Source organism: Pan troglodytes, chromosome 3, assembly GCF_028858775.2.
Source record: "Pan troglodytes isolate AG18354 chromosome 3, NHGRI_mPanTro3-v2.0_pri, whole genome shotgun sequence".
In the NCBI taxonomy this organism is placed as follows: Eukaryota; Metazoa; Chordata; class Mammalia; order Primates; family Hominidae; genus Pan; species Pan troglodytes.
In genome coordinates, this window is record NC_072401.2 from 185,533,397 (window position 1) to 185,553,387 (window position 19,991).

Below are 19,991 nucleotides of genomic sequence, written 5' to 3' on the forward strand. Positions count from 1 at the left end.
ATGAGTCTGCAGAGATGGAGGCCCACATAACAGGGTGGACACGAGGGCTCTGAGAAGGGTCCTCCAGAGGGCGAAGGTTCCAATGGTTGCTGGATGGTGTAGGCAGATGCAAGATCAGGGTCACTAGGGTTGCACAACAGAAAGCGGGGGGGAATGAGGAAAGGCCTCCTTGGAGACAGGCCTTGTACCTAAGAGATGATTTGACAATCGAATGTTTCTAAGCAGGGGACTACCTGGATTTTTCAGTAATACAGACTGAGAAGAAATTCTGCCTGCATGTCTGTGAGTCCATTGAGGACACTTAGGGACACAAGAGAAAGGGGAAAAAAGCTACTGTTTGAGCAATAACCATGTGTCTGCAGCTCCTGGCACTCTGTTCCAGCACTGTCCAGGTGCAGAATGAAAGGCAGCCAGACAGGAATTAAGCAAGTAGTCATGGAGTAAGATGCAAGTAGTAGTGGGGTAAGTAGTGTGGTAAGAAAAAGACTAGGTCTTTTTCTTCTAAGCATCTTTCTCTGCAATACCGCTTTTCTTTTTGAACAGCCATTCCCCAAGCACAGACGTCTCATCAGTTGAACACAGAGCAAGCAATCCTTAAAAACAACCCCACTCCGCCATCTTTTTTCTCATCCTCCCTCCCACAGATGTGCATTCAATACCTTCTACACACGAAGAATGATGCCAGATTCTTGAAGGCTATGTTCCTATCCATCTTGAGATTCTTTTTCATGGTGGATCAACTCAGTGCTACTGCATAAAGTTATGTACTTCTGGCTGGGCATGGTGGCTCATGCCTGTAATCCCAGCACTTTGGGAGGCTGAAGCAGGAGGTTTACCTGAGGTCAGGAGTTCAAGACCAACCTGGCCAAAATGGTGAAACCCTGTCTCTCCTAAAAATGCAAAAAAAAAATTAGTCTGGCGTAGTGGTGCATGCCTGTAGTCCCAGCTACTCGGGAGGCTGAGGCAGGAGAATCGCTTGAACCCGGGAGATGGAGGTTGCAGTGAGCCAAGACTGTGCCATTGCACTCCAGCCTGGGCAACAAGAGTGAGACTCCGCCTGAAAAAAAAAAAAAAAAAAAGTTATGTACTTCTTCCCTGTACAGGGACGTCATAGCTAAGAGGACAACCATTTGTCAGAGACACCATCAATTTAGGCCGTTATAAATTTAGTGATTTAGTATATGGAGAGATTATAGTATTTGGAGAGATGGATTAATGTTTCCTTAGAAAGGAAACTCTTTATTCCCCCTAACTGTCCAAAAGGTACTGTGTGAGCTACTGGAGGCCTTTCCCCTTTAGGATCAGACATATTCCTACTAATGAAGGACACTTACACATCGTTAGCAGAACCCCTGCTGAGCGCCCTGCATGCACGCTCTTATTTACTCTTCACACAACATTAGGAGAGAGCTCTGTTTCCCATTTTGCCTTGGAGGGAATAAAGCCTTAGCAGAGATTTTGGACTTCGCTCAAGGTTATACCTCTAATAAGTGCAAGATCCAGGACTTACATCCATGCTCCAAAGCTGATGCTGTTAAAAATTTTATTATTTTGTTTTATTTTGAGACAGTCTTGCTTTGTTGCCCAGGTTGGAGTGCAGTGGTGCAATCATACCTCACTGTAGCCTTGAGCTCGTAGGCTCAAGCTATCCTTATGCTTCAGCCTCCTGAGTAGCTGGGACTATAAGTGTATACCACCATGCCCAGCTAATTTTGTTTGTTTGTTTGTTTGTTTTTGGTAGAGACAGGGTATCAACTTTATTGCCTAGGTTGGTCTCAAGCTCTTAGCTTCAAGTGATCCTCCTGCCTCGGCCTCCCAAAGTGTTGGGATTACAGGTGTGAGCCACTGCGCCTGGCCCTGGTGCTCTTTTTTAATACTGTGGAATGCTAGGCAAATATCTTAGGGCCATGTGTATCTTTCTACCCTACCGGGAGGAAAATATGGTGTTGGAGACCTGCGATTGTCTTTCATTCCCCTGAGACAGCTTCATGTTTCAATGGATGAAGATTCAAAGCTCTGAGCAAGAACCCCTCCTTAGACCCTCCCCCTAAGCATTACTAATAGTAGCTAACATTTATAATGCTCTCTACCAGGCATTGTTCTAAGCAGTTCACATGGATTCACTTACTCAAGCTTCATAGCAGCCTTGAGAGTTCTATTATTTTCCCCGTTTTACAGCCGGGGAAACTGAGGCCCAGGGATGCTCACACAGCTAGTCAGTGGCTAGCGCACTTTACCTAGGCAGGCTGGCTCTGCATTCTGTACTCTGTACCTCTCTGGCATGCCACTTGGGTCCCAGGTACCATGAGCCCACGTCCTGTTTCCTCCCGACCTTGAAGGAGCTGGAGGAGGAGGCCTTTGCAAGTGAGGGCTCGAGGCTGGTACTGAGGCAGCACAGCCTAATTGGGACCTGGATTAATTCTCTTGCCTGCTCCTTGCCAATCCCGTGGTTACTTCTTATTCTGACTTGCTTATTTCTGGGCCCTGGGGCTTGGCAAAGCAGAAGCCAGAGGTTTGCAGAGTCTGCACAGGAATGAGACAGACTCTTGCTCCTGTTAATGAGCATTAAACATCTCAAGTGCTACCTTTTCCCCACGCCTTTCCTCCACTTCATTCTTTTGGATGGTGCTCAAACCCGCAATTATGCTGACTTACCGCTTGTTCCTGGGGCTGATTTGGCTCTGTGCTGGGGAAGGGGGCAAATGCTGCCTTTCTTTGGAGCACAGAAAACAAGTTGGCTTCTTCCTCTGTCAGGAAAACACAGTTACCCAAAAGGGAAGGTTTGCTTTGATGAACTGCCAAAGATATTCTCGATGTGTTATTGGACCGTCTTTTGCTTGGTTTATTTTTTTTTCCTTAATGAATTTGGCTTTGGTTTATCAGTCCAAGGGAGTTAAAGGATCGTCCTCAACGACACTGATCGGGGTTGAACTGCATCCCTCACAGATTCATATGTCGAAGTCCTAACCACTTATAGCTCCAAATAGGACCTTATTTGGAAATAGGGTAGTTGGCGATATCATTAGTTAAGAGGAGGTTGTACTGGAGTAGGGTGGGCCCTCATCCAGCATGACTGGTGTCCTTATAAAAAGGGGAAACTGGGACACAGGCACACAGGGAGAATGCACAGACAGGGACGGTAATGCAGGAACCAAGCAATGCCAGAGGTCACCAGCGTGCCCCAGAGGCCAGGGGCAGGGCATGGGGCAGGCTCTTCCTGCAGCACCCCCAGAGGAAACAGCCCTGCTCTTAATCTTGATCACAGACTTCTGGTCCCCAGAACTGTGAGACAGTTTCCGCTGTGTAAGCTGCCAGTGTGTGGTGTTTTGTTACCGCAGCCCTTGCAAACCTGTACAATCACCTTCAACAAACAGACAGTCAAAACAAAAGCATGAAGTTAGCAAAGTTTGATGGACCTGAGCCTCCGTGAAGGAGGCCTTCCCTTCTTCTGCAGCAACTCAGAGTCAGAGGGCCCAGCCCTGAAAGGGCCTGGCCGGGGACTTGAATGGGGTCTGCTGGGGCACGGCAGGCCTGAGTCTGAGGCCAGGCACACCAGGCCACCTCCCCTCTTTCTACACCTGCCTCCTTTCCATATATATGTGGAGAGAGAGAGAGAATATTCAAGGATGGCTGGAAACCTTTGTTCTCTCTGTGGTAATACTTTCTGTTTTTTCTTCTTTTGATGAAAAGATGGATTTCATAATTGATTGTTAAGGGATTACTGCTGTTTAGAGGCCATACAAGAAAAAGCGAGCTACTTGCTTCTATTTCCCACAGTATGGCAGACTATACAGCCTGAGAAGCTTCTAGGTTTGAAAAAAGTTAACTTCCAGCTGAAATATTACGTAGTATTTCTTGGCTCTTCAGTCTCATTTAAAATACAGATCTAGCTCCATCCACCTGCCCATACCATTAAGCTAGCAACTCAGACCTGAGGGAACTGGCCAGCTCATACTGAACAAGGAAACCGGTAAACTCAGGTAAACTCAACAAGGTTTGACTATTTAAAACAGCAACAGGGCCGGGCACCTGTAATCCCAGCCCTTTGAAAGGCCGAGGTGGGCAGATCACGGGGTCAGGAGATCGGGACCATCCTGGCCAACATGGTGAAATCCCGTCTCTACTAAAAATACAAAAATTAGCTGGGTGTGGCAGCATGCACCTGTAGTCCCAGCTACCCTGGAGGCCGAGGCGGGGGAATTGCTTGAACCCGGGAGGTGGAGGCTGCAGTGAGCCAAGGTTGCGTCACTGCACTCCAGCCTGGGCAACAGAGTGAGACTCCGTCTCAAAAAAAAAAACAGCAACAGAAGAAAGAGGGACAGGAAAAGGAGGGAAGGAAGGAGAGAGGGAGGGAGGGAGGGAAGGAGAGAGGGAGGAATGGAGGGAGGAAGGAAAGAAGGGAGGGAGGGATGATGGAGGGCAGAAAGGAGGCAAGCAAATAAAATACTGAGCAACTCAAACCTGTGAGCCAATGTCTGTGCACAGAGTTAAATCAGTCTAAGGTCTTTGTATTTGGGAGAATGGTGGAGATAGTGATCAATTTTAGATTTTATAAAAGTTAAAAATGCTTGGAAGGGTAATCATTGAAAGAGTAGGAAGAGAGGCAGAGATGGACTTAGAGAAAAAGAGAGAGCTTGTTATTCAATAAGGCTGGTTGCGGTGGCCCACGCCTGTAATCCCAGCATTTTGGGAGGCTGAGGCGGGAGGATCGCTGAAGGCCAGGAGTTTGAGATCAGCCTGGGTAACACAGGGAGACCCCATCTCTACAAAAAAATCTTAAAAAATAGCTGGGCATGGTGGTGCACACCTGTAGTCCTAGCTACTTGGGAGCCTGAGGTGGGAAGATTGCTTGAGCCCAGGTAGTCAAGGCTGCAGTGAGCCATGAGCCCACCACTGCACCCCAGCCTGGGCAACAGAGCAAGACCCTGTCTCTGACGATAAAAAATAATAATCCAATGTGGCACAACTTTTTGAGCTGTCTAGGGGTTAACCACCTGTCAGAATTTGTCTGTGTGCTCACAGTTTGCAATTGCAAAAATATGGAACCAGCCCAAATGCCCATTAATCAATGAGTGGATAAAGAAACTGGTGTGTGCGTATGATGGAATATATATATATCTATGATGGAATATATATATCTATGATGGAATATATATATCTATGATGGAATATATATATCTATGATGGAATATATATATCTATGATGGAATATATATATGATGGAATTTATATATATATATATATATATATGATGGAATACTACTCATCCATAAAAAGGAATGAATTAATGGCATTTGCAGCAACCTGGTTAAGATTGGAGACTATTATTCTAAGTGAAGTAACTCAGGAATGGAAAACCAAACGTTGTATGTTCTTGCTTATAAATAGGAGCTAAGCCAGGAGGATGTAAAGGTATAAGAATGATACATTGGACTTTGGGGACTTGGGAGGAAAGGGTGGGAGGGGGTGAGGGATAAAAGGCCAAAAATTGGGTTCAGTGTATACTGCTCAGGTGACAGATGCACCAAAATCTCACAAATCACCACTCAAAAACTTACTTATGTCACCACACACCACCTGTTTCTGAAAACCCTATGGAAAAACAGAAGTATTCATCATTTTAAAAAAATCAATAAATAAAATGAAAATTAAAAAAAAAAGAATTTGTCTATGTGCTCAGCCCTGAACCAGGTATAGTGTGTTAGTTTAGAAATAGCTAATATTTACTGAGCATTAATGAATCGCCAGGCACTAGTCTCAGGTCTTTGAAGACATGGTTGCTTCTGTTTTCCCCATGTTCCGGAGGAAGAACTGAGAAGAGCGTCAATAGGACAGGCCGGCGGTCTCCACGATGGGAGTAGAGGTGCTGGGATTCGCACACTGTCCGGGATATTCCAGAGCGTTCATGTTTAACCCCTGAGCTATACTGTTTTAGTAAAACCCTTGTTTTGTCTTAGCAAATCCTTGCCTTAGCAAAATTCTGAAAAGGTAGTCAAGAGAACTGTGTCCCTCCGAGATGGCTCCGGGCCGCCCCCCCCCTCGTCTCCTACGCTGCGCCTGTGAGCCACCTCGGGAAACCCTGAGGCTGCACACAGCACCGTATGGAGCCTTGCCCTGCTTCCACAGGTGTAATTTTTTTGAGACGGAGTCTCGCTCTGTCGCCCAGGCTGGAGTGCAGCGGCGCGATCTCGGCTCACTGCAAGCTCCGCCTCCCGGGTTCACGCCATTCTCCCGCCTCGGCCTCCTGAGTAGCTGGAACTACAGGCGTCCGCCACCACGCCCGGCTAATTTTTTTTTGTATTTTTAGTAGAGACGGGGTTTCACCGTGTTAGCCAGGATGGTCTCGATCTTCTGACCTCGTGATCTGCCCGCCTCGGCCTCCCAAAGTGCTGGGATTACATGCGTGAGCCACCGCGCCCGGCCCATTCACACTCTTCTTGCATGCACGCTGACAAGGGCATCAAAGCACTTTCTGCTGAACTGCGTATCGTAGTTGCCGAGGTTGTGGCGGTGTGGGACAACAGTCTGCAGTGACATGGAAAAGCAAACTCTTCTCATAATCGATACATACTTAGGATATACTTAACCTCTCCTCCGAGGCAGTTTTTTTTTCACTTGTTCCAGAGTCTGAGTTTAGGATATCACACGAGCAACTGTTACCTACTAATTGGCATGTAGGTTGTGACTCCATGAAGACCTTGCTTTGTCCAACCAAACATGGATGGATTCCCTTACACCTAAAACTTAAGTAATTTAGCTTTAAGAATGTATCATGGCTCTGGAAAAGTCTGTAGGAGACTTGTCTCCAGGGACATGGTGATGTGTAAGCATAGAGTATCTAGGGCCAGAAAGCCACATCAGATATCCGTCGGAAACCAGTCTCTGAGATTTTGGAACAAAATGTGTCCCACCGTATCTCTGGGTCCAACTTTCTTTTTTTTTTTTTTTTCCGTCTCCCTCACTGTCTTTAATTTATTGCCTTCTGGTTCTTTCTCACGATTTCTAATTCTGGTCAGGCCTTATCCCATTTCTAGGATATTTTCCGCTCGTTTCTACTGAGACGCCACAGCCCCAGGTAAGCGGCAGTTCCCTGGCGGTACAGAAGTGATCACGTGGAAACCCTGCAGTAGGCTGGGACCAGTGTGGACTGTCAGCCGTCCTGACAGCCTCGTCTATGTTCTGAAACATGCTCCACATGAAGTGCTGGCACTTGCCCCTTCCCTTTGCGGCCAGCATCTTAGCTTGGTGGACTGGACGAAGCCGGTGGTCTCTTCAGAGACCTGTGGGAGGAAAAGTCTGGGTGATGCAAGTGATGCTGGACTTCATGTTTTTGTTACTGGAAACGTTTGCAACAGATCTTGAGTCTTCACCCTTCTAGTCGGGGTGAGAGAAGAGCGGATGGAGATACTCTGATTTTACACTATTATTTTACATACAAAATACACTATATTTTACATATAAAAGTGTATATTTCACATATAAAATACACTATTATTTTACATATAAAAGTGTCTGATCCTGCAGGTGATTTTTCCTGTCTCCCCACTTAGATTTATTTGTTCCTCTTATAAAGCAAAACTGTAACTTAAAAAAAACCAAAAAACTAGCCTCCTTTCTCTGAAAAGTAGAGTGACCTTGTGTCCCCATTTGTCCAGGAGGGCACTAGTCTAAGCATTTTGTTCTAGTGTAATTAGTAGCATCCTTCTTACTTTAAAAAACATCCTAGTTGGCTCTGGGAGGCCGAGTCAGGCGGATCCCTCGAGCCCAGGAATTTGAGACCAGCTCGGGCAACATGGTGAAACCCCACCTCTGCTAAAAATACAAAAATTAGCCCGGCATGCTGGCGTGCACCTGTATTCCCAGCTACTTAGGAGGCTGAGGCACGAGGATCACTTGAGCCCAGAGGCCAATGCTGCAGTGAGTGGTGATCATGCCACTGCACTGCAGCCTGGGCAACACAGTGAGATTCTGTCTCCAAAAAATAAAAAAAAAATAAAAATATCCTAATTGAATAATTACTGACATGGTAACTCTAATGGAAGCTACTGCAAACTACAGTTATATTATAGCTAATCCTCTGTGCTTGAAACAGCACCTTTAACATATCGTATGAAAAATAATAGAAAGATTTAGGATTATTACCCATAAGCCTAGCTACTTAAACTGCTAAATATTGAAACAAAATTTTAAAAAATGTTTCAGATGAACTCAGCAGAAATTATTAAATAATAGCATCCCTGTATTTTTATTCTATATTAGCATTAGAAATGTTATTAGTAATTATTAAATGATATCACATAAAAGTCCTGTAATTTGCTGGAGTTAAAAAGTTATTCTTAATAGTGTCTGGGATTTAAATATATGGGACTTTTTTTTTTTTAACAGTTATTGAAATTTGATAAAGCAGGAAACTATTTGAGCTTTGCTTCCCTTTTTGATATATGATTTTAATTGTTCCTGTATAACATTCCCTTAAATTACAGGAAGCCACATGTTGGAAAAAGGATCCATCCTTTAAACTCCATCTGTGTTATAGTGTGGTTTTTCATTGGCTTGGGAAGCAGCTCTGTGGTGACCTGCAAACAGAATTGAGAAAAGAAAACTTTCAAGATTGATTAGTGTGAAGGAGGTTTGTGGATTTAACTCTCTCGGTCTCTTGCACCATCTGTATAAACGAGCTGCGGGGAAGTCATTTGAGTCATCTGAATACATTTGTACTCTATTTTGCATTCGTGTATATTCATAAAAACTAATAAGACATCCTAAAAATTGGGGGGTATTCTAGCAATGCAAAGATTTATATGGACTTTGTTTGGATGACACAAACAACAATAAGAAAACACTAAATCCAGTAACTGCTCACACCAGGCATTACGGAGGCAATGGAGTGAGGCAGGAGAGTACAATCGTGGACTAGGATGTCAAGAATGGAATGCTGGTTCTTCAAGCTCTGTGGGCAAATCGTGGACTGTCTCTGAGCCTTAGTTTTTCATCCTTTCTTATGATAGCAACCCCTGCCTTGCCTGCCTTATGCATAAGGCTCAATAAATTGTCAAGTCCTATGTGAACATAAGGCATTATTTGTTTTTCCTCAGATAGAATTCTTATCTATAAATGGATATGAGGGACATGAAGTAGATACAATATTTGTTCCTTTATGATCCGAAGTCCACGGCCATTTGATGCCCCTCTGCTGGGAACCATAGCACCGAAGAGGGCCTAATATGAGCACATGGTGGCACACTTTATTGAGGGCCTATTTTTTGAAAGGCACTAGGCATAAAATGATTATAAAGTGAAATCTCCCCTGGCCACCCCATTTTACATTGCTAACGCTCAGTCTCAGTCTTCCTCTCCTGCATTATTTTCTTCCATTCATCACTATTTTATATTCGACACAATTCACTAATTGATATGTGTACTGTTGTCTCCTGCCCTTAGGAGGCAGATTCCTTAATGACAGAAGATTTTGTTTTTGTTGCTATTTTATTGTTTTATTTTTGAATTTTGGTACCCCAGTACCTAGAACCATTATTAGCACATAGCAAGTGCTCAATAAACATTTGTTGGATGAACAAAGCAGCCATTACTCTTCAGTCGTACACTGCCAGGGAAGCAGACAGACATTTTTGTAGGGTATTGTGTTGCATTATTAATACAATGAGGTCAGCAGGGTAATAGGAAGGGCACTGTTGTTATATAAACAGGACAAGGGCCTCTAAATCTGCAGGGATATTTGAGGGCAAAGATAAGGAGAAGATGGAAAGTCTTTCAGAGAACTGACCTGGGTTTGAATCCTGCAAGCAGGATACATGAGAGTTTCCAGGAGGCCAAGGAGGTGCTAGCCAGCTTACAGCAACAGGGCGGCTCCTAAGGCCTGCAATGAGAAATGACCTTGCTGACGACTGGGCATATTTTGGTGTGTGGTGCACATTGTGACAAGGGCCCTTGATGATTCAATGAGTCAGCAGGAGAAAATGCGAGAACTTGGGTATTTATAGTGATCTTTTAGGTAGAAAGTACAAAATAAATGAAGTCTTAACAGCTGATACCAGGACCAGCACTGGGTGAAATGTGTCTGGTGGCAGTGAGTTACAGAAGGATGTGTGGGAGTATCATCAGGTGCAGGCCATTCTCTGTGGCTCCGTGTCGTCTTTTCCTTGTTTATCTTTTTATAGAAACAAGATCTTACTCTGTTGCTGAGATTGGAGCATAGTGGCACAATCATAGCTCACTGCAGCTCCATCTCCCAGACTCAAGCAGTGCTCCTGCGCAGACTCCCAAGTAGCTGAGACTACAGGTGCACCCCACCATACCCGGATAATTTTTTAATTTTTCATAGAGACGGGATCTTGTTCTGTTGCCCAGGCTGTTCTCAAACTTCTGGGCTCAAGTGATCCTCCCACCTTGGCCTCCTAAAGTGCTGGGATTACAGGCATGAACCATCACCCAGTCCCGTCTTTTCCTTTTAGTATATTTCTTCCTACTGCAGTTTACCTGTGCTCATTAAGTGGATTTACAGCTCATCTGATCTTCACGATTTTGTAACGAGTTGGGGAGTAACCTTGAAAAGTTTTTCTACTTCACAAAAAATCCACTGATTAATTGTGACAAAATACTTTAAGGAGGTGTTCAACATAAAGATAAGGTATGCATTTTACTTTATAAATGTCCAGAGTTATATTTTTGCTGACCTTTTTTGAATATAGCGATGTTAGTACTAGTCACTATAATCCAAGGAACCCACCAATATTGTCATTTGGGGGTTAGTTAAATATGAGCTGCATGAAGCAGTTCACAAAGACATTGTGGTGAGTCTTGGGTGGTCCAGTAGAGAACTTGCTCTGCCTGTTGAAGCTTGGCAGTGGAAGCAAGTGTTACCCACTGCGGTTTCCCTGGGGCAAGCCTGAGATGCACAGGGAAAATCTAAAGACTCACTTCATGAACTGTTAACATTGTCAGTCATGTCAATCAGGCAACTAAATTCCTACTCTTTTCCTCAGCCTGTAGAGGTTTGGTGACTCAAATCAACTATTGTTTCATTCCGAAGCTTCTTGGTTTTCATGGGAGAAAGCCCGTTATTTGTCTATTTGGGTTTCAGAGAAACATTAGGTCTTTCTAGAGGAAGCCTGTTCTCCGTGAGAGCATGCCTGGGTGCTTCTGGCTTTGTAGATGACTGTATTTTGGTGCTAGCTTTGCTTACTTGAAGTCTTGTGGGTATAACCTTAGGTTCTTCAGATGAGCAGATGTAGCTGTTGTACATGCTAATTGGCAAAGACAGGGTTTCAGTATGAGATAGCTTTAAAAAGGGGACTGCAAATCGGGGCTGAGGAGCTGGACACTGAGGTCATGGTGAGCTAGTTTCTTTTAGTGAAATGAGCAACTTTATTCTGAACTCTTTGGATTTTGCTGAAAATATTTTAGCCATTTTGAGGAGAGGCTTGAGAGCTTGATAAAAGTGCCTCATAGATATTTTCCCAAAGAAGATGGCAGTAATACACTTCAGATGCATTAGTAAATACACAGCATATGCAGAATAAAAACAGATCCTGAGGTTCATTTCAAGTAATACGGTTTATTGAACAGAAGTCAGCTGGCTCATTGTCAGTGTCCAGCCTTATCAGAAAAGATCTTTAAATATTTTTCATGATTTCCAACTGCATTCACATTGGGGCTTCTCCACGCTGGTTAACATAAAAAGTGAAACATACAATCATATTATTACGCAGTCTGATTTTTGCCTTAAACTATTTAATATTGAAACAAATTGCTGATTATCACGTTCCTTTTTTTAATTGAAAAGCTTATTTTGAAGTAAGCATTTTAACAAATATATTAGGCATAGGATTACATATATTTTATCATCTATCTTATTTTAATTTTTAATATTTAAATTTGTAGCATAGTCTTATTTCATTGGATTTTTTAATGTCACATTTTCTGTATCTTTGGCAGGTGACACCGATTTTCTGTTTCCGCCCTCCCTCTCCTTCTCCAGTGCCTTGACTCGGGCCTTCAGGAGATAGGAAGGCTGTAGAAACACAGTATGGTGGTGGACTGTGTGTAGCGATGTGTGTGTGGGCTGAAGCAGGGAGAGCAGTGAGAGGAGGTGATTGAGAATGACTCCCAGGTTCTTGCCCTGGGAGACTGGACAGTGGGACTCCCATTTGCCATGACTGGAAATGTACGCTAAGACCCCAGAGGTTGGGAGACTGGGCATAAAGATGATACATTTTGTGGAATGAGCAGCTTGAGTTTGATTGTCCATGGAGCATTCAGAGAAGATATTCAGTTGACAGTAGGAAGTAAGAATTTGGAGATCCAGGAGAGAGGCCTGGGTTGGTGAGAGTTATTTGGAAATCATTCACTTGCAAGCGCTGAAATAAAGCAGTGAATGTTGTGGAAGGAACTGAGCTGATGAAATTCTGAATGCCAAGAAGGGCGATTGGGTGGAATCCAGAGAACACCCAGTACTGAATGGGCAGAGGTACCATGGATAAGGGGGAGAGCCTGTAGAGAGTGACAATGAAAATGACAGGGAGGGAAGAGTTTTAAGGGGAGAGAGTGGGCAACAGTGGCAAGCATGAAACCAAATAAGGATGAAACCAAATTCAACGTCCTGAGTGGATTTGGCAGTGGCGAGATCGTTAGCTACATTAGCAAGAAGAAAAATGTGTTTATGGGCACACCTTGTTTCACTGCTCTTTGCTTTGTTCCACTTCGCAGATATTGCATTTTTTACAAACCGAAGTTTTCTGTCAACCCTGTGGTGAGTAAGTCTATGGGCGCCATTTTTCCAACAGCATGTCCTCACGTTACGTCTCTGTGTCACATTGTGGCAGTTCTCTCAATATTTCAAACTTGTTCATTTTTGTTATATGTGTTATGGTCATCTGTAATCATTGATCTTTGATGTTATTATTGTAATTGTTTTGGGGCTCCACGAAGTGTGCCCATATAAGATGGCAAACTTGATCCGTAAGTGTTGTGTGCGATCTGACTGTTCCAATGACTGGCCATTCCCCTCTCTCTCTCCCTCGGCTCCGGCTCAACAGTATTGAAACTAGGCCAATTAATAACCCTGCAATGGCCTCTGCATGTTCAAGTGAAAGAAGAGTCACATGTCTCTTACTTGAAACCAAAAGCTGGAAATGATTAGGCTTTGCGAGGAAGGCATGTCCAAAGCTGAGATGGGCTAAAAGCTAGGTCTCTTGTGCCAAAGTCAGCCAAGTTATGAATGCCACGAAAAGTTGTTGAAAGAAATTAGAAGTGCTACCCCAATGAACACACGAATGATAAGAAAGCAAAACAGACTTAATGCTGGTATGGAGAAAATTTGAGTGGTCTGGACAGAAGACCAAGCCAGTTACAACATTTCCTGGATTAGCCAAAGCCTAATCCAGAGCAAGGCCCTAACTAGCTTCAATTCTCTGAAGGCTGAGAAAAATGAAGAAGCTGCGAAGGAAAGTTTGAAGCTAGCAGAGGTTGGTTCATGAGGCTTAGGAAAAGGAGCTGTCTCCATAACATAAAAGTGCAAGGTGAAGCAGGAAGTGCTGATGGAGAAACTGCAGTAAGTTATCTCGAAGATCTAGCTCAGATCATTGATGAAGGTGACTATACTAAACAATGTATTTTCAATGTAGACAGAACAGTCTTATTTTGGAAAGAGATGCCATCTAGGACTTTCATAGGTAGAGAGGAGATGTCAATGTCTGCCTTCAATGGTACCACCTTCAAAGGACAGGCTAACTCTCTTACTAGGGGCTAATGGAGCTGGTGACTTTAAGTTGAAGCCGATGCTCATTTACTATACCAAAAAACTTAAGACCTTTAAGAATAATGCTAAATCTACTCTGCTTATGCTCTATAAATGGAACAACAAAGCCTGGATGACATCACATCTGGTTACAACATGGTTTACTGAATATTTTAAGCCCACTGTTGAGACCTGCAGCTCAGAAAAAAAGATTTCTTTCAAAGTATTATTGCTTATTGACAATATACTTCAGTGAGAGTAATCACTGAAGAGCTCTGATGGGGATGTACAGGGAGATTAATGCTGTTTTCATGCCTGATAACACAACGTCCTTTTGCAGTAGCCCATGGATTAAGGAGTAATTTTGATTTTCAAGTCTCATTATTTAAGAAATATGTTTCATGAGGCTGTAGCTGCCATAGATCATGATTCCTCTGATGGATCTGGGCAGAATAAATTGGAAACTTTCTGGAAAGGATTCACCATTCTAGATGCCATTAGGAAAATTTGTGATCCATGGGAGGAGGTCAGAATATCAACATTAACAGGAGTTTGGAAGAAGTTTATTCCAACCCACAGGAAAGATTGTGTTCAGATGCTTAGGTCTTTAATGAATGTTCCATATACTAGAGATACAAGTTCAAAAATTCAAACTGCAAGTTTTCCTTTACTAGAGATGCAAATTGAAAAATCAAAATTTCCTTAAGGTTTTACGTTCAATTTATTCTATTTGTAAATTTTGTATTTTTAAGTAAAAAATAAAAACCATAATTCTTGGGGTCTTTGGAAATCATTTGATCAACTCGAATGGAAGACTAAATCCCTTTTACTTAACAATTAGCCCTACTTAGAAACATCTTTAAATACATTCCCTTAAACATTTAAATTGCATCTATAAATTTCGTTTATTTAATTTTTAAAATTTATTACTATTTTTATTGAGGTAAAATACACATAACGTAAAATTTACCATCTTAATCATTTTTAAGTGTGTAATCCAGTTAAGTTAAATACATATATAACATTATGCATCCATTACCACCATCTATCTCCGTAATTCTTTTCCTTTTGTAAAATGGAAACTCTCTACCAATTAAACAACAACTCAAACAACAACCCCTCTTTTCACCTTTCCTCCAGCCCCTGGCAACCACCATTCTCCTTTGTGTCATTATGATTTTGACTATTCTAAGTACTTTGTATAAGTGGAATTATGCATTATTTTTCTTTCTGTGACTGACTTCTTTCACTTAGCATTCTGTTTTCAAGGTTCATCCCTGTTGTAGCATTGGACAAGATTTCCTTTCTTTAGAATGCTGAATAGATTCCATTATATGTATATATTGCATTTTGCTTATCCACTCATCCCTCAGTGGGTACTTGGGTTGCGCCCATGTTTTAACTATTGTGAATAATGTTGCTATGAACATGGGGGTGGTCCAGATGTCTCTTCGAGTCCCTGCTTTCACTTCTTTTCGGGTATATCTAGAAGTGGAATTGCTGGATCATATGGTAACTCTATTTTTAAGTTTTTGAGGAGTTGCCATACTGTTTTCCACAGTAGCTGTACCATTTTGCTTGCCTACCAACAGTGCACAAAGGTTTCAGTTTCTCCACATAATTGCCAACGTTTGCTATTTTCTGGTTTTTGGGTTTTTTTTTTTTTTTGTTTTTTTTTTTGATAGTAGCTGTCCTAATGGGTGTGAGTTGGTATCTCATTGTAGTTTTGATTTGCATTTCTCTAATGATTACTGATACTGAGTATCTTTTCATGTGCTTACTGGCCATTTGGATATGTTCTTCGCAGAAATCTCTATTCAAGTCCTTTGTCCATTTTTGAATCTAGTTGTTTGTTTTTTTGTTGTTGAGATTTAGGAGTTCTCTGCATACTCTGGATATCAATCCCTTATCAGATATATGCTTTATAAATATTTTCTCCCATTCTGTGGATTGTCTTTTCTCTGTTGACAGTGTCTTCTGATGCACACATTTTAAAAATTTCATGAAGTCAATTTTTCTGTTTTTTCTTTTGTGGCTTGTGTCTTTGATGTCATGCACTTGGTACACTTGATTTTTAAAAAGTAGTTAATATATCTGACTAGGAAGGCTTCAACCCAAATTTTCCCCAGTACTCTATTGGGCCTTTAGTAGTCATCAAATATGTGCCAACCATTGCTAGCCATTGGGGATATAGCTCTGAACAAAACAGAACAATGAGCAACAATGAATAAGACAGAAAATATCCCTCATCCTCATGGAGTTTACATTCTTCTAACTCTAAATTCATTCAACTGTAGCAAAGCTGATAAACTAAAGTTTTAAATGAAGAGGATTTCAAGTCAAAATTTGTATACCTTTCAATTTAAGATTACAAGTCTAAAATCAATTATACATTTGAATTAGAGTCACAAAGCAAATCTGTGTAATTAGTGTCTCTAATCTGTCTGATATGAAAATACCAAATATACACATTTTAAAAGCCCGATTAAATAATACTAATGCTATAAAATCGATTTGCTTTATCATTTATTTAATTCTAACTTTCCTAATATTGAATACTGGCTTACAAAACCGAGCTTGCTCGATGGACAACTCATGACCCAGGTACATGATTGTCTGAGGTAGGTTTAGAGATCTGAAACTGGGCCCAGGGACATAGGGGTTGTATATGACCAGAGTGACTCTTTCCATCATAACACAGATGGACAGACTGAGTCTGATTTTAATAGTGGCTATAGTAACAGGGAACTCCATTTTTCTTCAGGTTGGACTGGTTTCACAATACGCTGTTTGCTAGATTTAAGCCTTCCCTTCATAGCACTATTCAGCATTGTCCCCAATTTGGATGGATAAATTACTTCACCACCCATACCTACTTTGCCATCCGATCCGATTCAGCTAACTCAGCCTATGTACCACCTGATTATTCTACATCAGGCTAGTTGGCCACGAACACTGGATCATGTCACCCCTCTGCAAGGTTTGCATTTGGAGGTGGCTGAGTGGAGCTATAGCTCTTCTCCCCAGATGTCCATCAACTCACCTCCCTTCTTTCATATGAACAATTAATATTTTCTCAGTTTAATCAAGTGCAATTCAAACTTACTTCCAGAAAATTCTTAGTCAATCTCTCCCTTCGAACAGATTCCCTCTTCTTCTGTAAAGAAATTCTAAAAATATCATTGCTTCTTTGATCCAAACTCTTCAACGGCTCACACTGCACTTGGAATAGAATATAAAACCTTTACCATGGCCTGCAAGTTCCGGCATGATCTGGCTCTGCATCCTTCCATGACCTCATCACAAACCTCCCTCTTACTGTGCTCCAATTTCAGCCACAGTGGCCTTTTTCCACTTCCTCCAACAGAAAGTCAAGATCCCTTCTACCCCAGGGCCTTTGCACAGACTGTTCCCCCTTTCTGTACCACCATCTCCCCCACTCTTTGCTTGAGTGGCTCCTCATGCTGTAGGTCTCAGCTCAACTGTCATTTCTTAGAGAGATTATTGTTCTTCATAGAACTTAGCACAATTTCTGCATTTATTTGCCTACTGTTTCTCTTCCATACCAGACGGTTTGCTGCAGGGTCATGTGTGGTGTTCTGTTTGCCCAGCACCCATCCCAGGGCTTGCGTATTCTAGACAGTCAGCCATTGTTTGCTGAATGAATGACTATCACAGTTGCCACAGCAGTCACCATTAGCTTTAAGTCATAGCTATTATAATCATTCATATAACCACCTTTGGCTCTTGCGAGGTACTGAGTAATTGTTGAATTGAGATATCTAAATGTCAGTTCTCCTACATTCATTAATACAACTTGTTATTACCTTATGGTCCTTTACACCAGCAGCCCCCAACCTTTTCACACTGGGGACCAGTTTCGTGGAAGACAGTTGTTCCTTGGACTGGGGTGGGGGTAGGGTTGGAGGGCAGAAGGTTTTGGGATGATTTGAGTGCATTACCTTTACTGTGCACTTTATTTCTTTTATTATTACATTGTAATATATAATGAAATAAATATACACTCACCATAATGTGGAATCAGTGGGAGCCCTGAGCTTGTTTTCCTGCAACTAGACAGTCCCATCTGGAGGTGATGGGAGACAGTGATAGATCATCAGGCACTAGATTCTCATAAGGAGCACGCAACCCAGATCCCTCCAAGCATGGTTCACAATAGGGTTCGTGCTCCTGTGAGAATCTAATGCGGCCACTGATCTGACAGGAGGCTGAACTCAGGAGGTAATGCCAGTAAGCAATGGAGAGCTGTTGTAAATACAGATGAAGCTTCACCACCCACCTCCTGCTGTGCTGCCTGGTTGCTAATGGGCTGAGGACTAGAAGCTGCATGGGGTCCGTAAATATCTCTGGGGTAGGTAAATATCCAAGCAGTCCATGGCCTGGGAATTGGGGGTCCCTGCTTTATACAGCTAGCTTTCTATAACTTCTAAAGCTGCAATCTTTCTGTTCTTAGCAGTTCTCTTACAGGAAAGAAGACATTGAACTAAAAGTGCCTTCTATAACTTCTAAAGCTGTAATCTTTCTGTTCTTAGCAGTTCTTTTACAGGAAAGAAGACATTGAACTAAAAGTGCCTTTCCTAAATAAAAATAAAAACCACAGAACATTAGTGAATTGGTTGACAGTAATACATTTTGATTATGTAAATATAAATTCCATAGGCTAGTTAGTGATTATTTATTTATTTACCCTGGGTATCCCAAGAGGTAGTACAGTGGCCACAGGTTATAGAGGGCGGTCTTGAGATCTGAATGAGGAGAGCTCTAATTCTAGATTTTATAATGCCTGTGGCTTAACGCCATCCTGCTCTGCCTGATTCTTCAAGATAGTTGCTACCCCCCTCAAATAATTCAAGCCTTGGGATAGCACAGATTGTGTTAGAACTTCCTGAATCCTAACCAGCTAGAATCCACTGGCTTGTTTTTGCGATATCAGCCTGTTAAAAGCATATCCCTATAAAGATTTAATATCCCTGTCTCTGCATCTTGGCACCTGTGAATATGAAACAACAGCATAAATATGATTTTGAACGTTGCATTGTCACAGATGAAAAAATGCACCAACATGTCAAATAAAATGCAGCGCTGAAAAAGGAAATCGGGCTTATTTTTGTCGTTGTTTACTGTACCAAAGCGTTTTTGAAAACCCAGATCGAGGAGATAACCGTTTTTGAATGAACGGCAGTGCAAAGCGTGGTCGGGGTTAGCAGCAACGTGGCTGGGCGCTTTTAACTCGGCGTGACCTCCGGGTCCCAGGCCCGCGTCCCGGGCCCAGCGCCCAGGCCGGGGCGGCGCATTGGCCCCTCCTCCCCTCGCGCGCCGCGCGCATTGTTGTCCTTTAGCGATTGGTTGTTGGACCAGAAACAGCTGTGCAGAGCCGTGCCATCTAAAGAGCTGTGGACCTGAATGCAGCGTAGCGGGCTGGCGGTGACTTACACCGGGACTCCAGAGGGACAGAGGAAGCGCTGCAGGCCACTTGCATTGCGTCTTCCAGGCTGCGTGGACCCGGCGCCCCGGCGTGTGCGGTTGTGGGGGAGCTCGCCGTGGCCCCCCCTCCCTCTGGCTTTAGCTTCCTTTGGGGTTGGCGCAGGTGGGCCACGCAGCGCACCGCAGATCTCCCCGTTCCCACGAAGGCTGGCTCGCTGTCTCTCTCCGAGCGGGAGGGACCATCCTAAAAATATGTAAATATCCAAGCGCTGGCTCCAGGCTGGGGCAGCTGCCAAGGTCCCCGCGCCGCCGCCGGGTGTTTTACATGAAAATGAGAAGCCTGATGGGAACCGCGTTCTAACTTAAGGCAGCCTGGTGATTAGCATGAGACTGGGCGGCTGTCCTGCTTCCTGCCCTTCAATAGCCGTTCCGCGCGCTCGCGCCCGAGCAGCGCTGCCGCCGCGCGGGGGTCGATCGCAGGCTCGGCGTCCTTGGCAGCCATGGCTCCGGCGCCGCCTCGGCCAGTAAGTAGGAGCATGCATGTGTAGGGGGCACATGCGTGTCGGCGCACCCACCCAGCCATCCACCCGCGCGCACGCACAGCGCCCGGAGCCTCGGCAAGGGGAAGATTGACGAGGCGCTGCAGTCGCGGGGACGACGCGGGCTCTTCCTGGATTCCGCAGGAGCCCGCCCGCCGCAGCTGCTGTCTGCAGAGCCTGCTCGGATCCTGTGCACACGCGCCCCCGGCTCGAGCCTCTGTGATGAAGACTGTCTCCCGGGGACTGCAGCG

General features: G+C 43.5%; 1 protein-coding gene across 3 annotated transcripts in view; it reads left to right on the forward strand.

The window, feature by feature from the left end:
* STOX2 (storkhead box 2) overlaps positions 1 to 19,991 on the forward strand; it is a 223,125-nt gene that overhangs the window by 85,305 nt on the left and 117,829 nt on the right. The gene's annotated exons all lie outside the window — the stretch shown is intronic.